Genomic DNA, 1,371 nt, shown 5'->3' on the forward strand with positions numbered 1-1,371 from the left:
TTTTGGTAAGTTAAAGACACGGACTTAACGTTGATACGAAAATTTTGCAGCGGACCACTTGGGAAAAATGAAAACTAGACCCCTGAAAACTACGCAAAATGGCTAGTTTTCAAAACTTCGCTATAAGCACGCACAGAGTAGCACATCTTACAACGTAAAAATCGGCAAGTTCAGACATACCTGGATACAGGAAACTCCTTCCAGCGACGAAGACACATCTCTGTGTCTGTTTGGTGAAACTTTGGTCTTTCAAAATAATATCCATTATTCAGAAAATATAAGATTTGAGAGCAATACATTTAGCGCACCTAAAGGAGAGTTGGGAAAAACCAAGCAACCTGATTGGCCAAACCCATCACGTGACACCCGTCCATCCCCCCCTGTATTGGCCGTCTGTGACCATTGGCTACGTCGCAACTACGGGGGCAAATGGTGAGTCGGGTGGCCAATTTCATCGTCCCCTGCCCCCGAAGGAATCTGCTTGGAGAATAGCAGATTAGGGAAATCATTAGGTTGTCCTTGTAGTACAAGTTGTACAACCACCTCATTCCAGATTGGAAAGGAACAGGAAGGGAAAGTGTATATATGTAATTTTGTAGCCTGGAGTAGCGGATCGTGGCGAGCGGAAGAAAGCTAGAAAAGCTGACACTCAGGCTAGGAATTTTGGTGGCAAGCCAAAGGTAACGACTTCTCTGAACCATGCCTTTCTTTTTTCTACCTCCATGTCTGAACCAAGAAAGTTGAATACCCTTTCAAACCGACGGGCTTGTATGACGCAGTCATGATATTTTTGGACTTCCGAAACCTGCTTGTGATATAAGCTGTGGCATATAGGCTGAAAACGATCACCATTCATTGACTTTCCTCCAGATCCTTCCGTAAACCTACGTTTCTACAAGGACGTTTTACAGTGGTTTCTATTATGTTTCTGTCCCTAAAAAGTAAATGGCACGAAGGAGTGAAGCATTATCATCATCAGTCTTAGTATACTTCTTTTTTAAAATTTTGTTCTCGTCTTCATACTTACAAGCCACTACCAGACTTGAGAAGCGACTGAAAAGCATAGAAATTGGCCAAATAGACAGAGGAGGAGTTGGTCCGTTTAAGGAGTGAAGTTTATATAAAATAGCTAGTTACTCTTTCCAGCAGCTTCTGCTGGGAGCCTGGCAGAGACCCGTGGCAATGTCATGGAAAGTGCTATATTCATTTGACAGCGTTCACGGATACACATCGTGCGTTCACTGATACATAGCGATGAGATACACAATGTCCACGGATGGATTCCAGGCAATTTACATGTTAAAGTTATATACATGTAACGTTATATGATATTGCAATTTTGGTCATCGCTAATACCTCATTGTCCACTGA

Source organism: Branchiostoma belcheri, unplaced genomic scaffold (genome assembly GCF_001625305.1).
Source record: "Branchiostoma belcheri isolate BF01 breed outbred unplaced genomic scaffold, Haploidv18h27 scaffold21, whole genome shotgun sequence".
Lineage (NCBI taxonomy): Eukaryota > Metazoa > Chordata > Leptocardii > Amphioxiformes > Branchiostomatidae > Branchiostoma > Branchiostoma belcheri.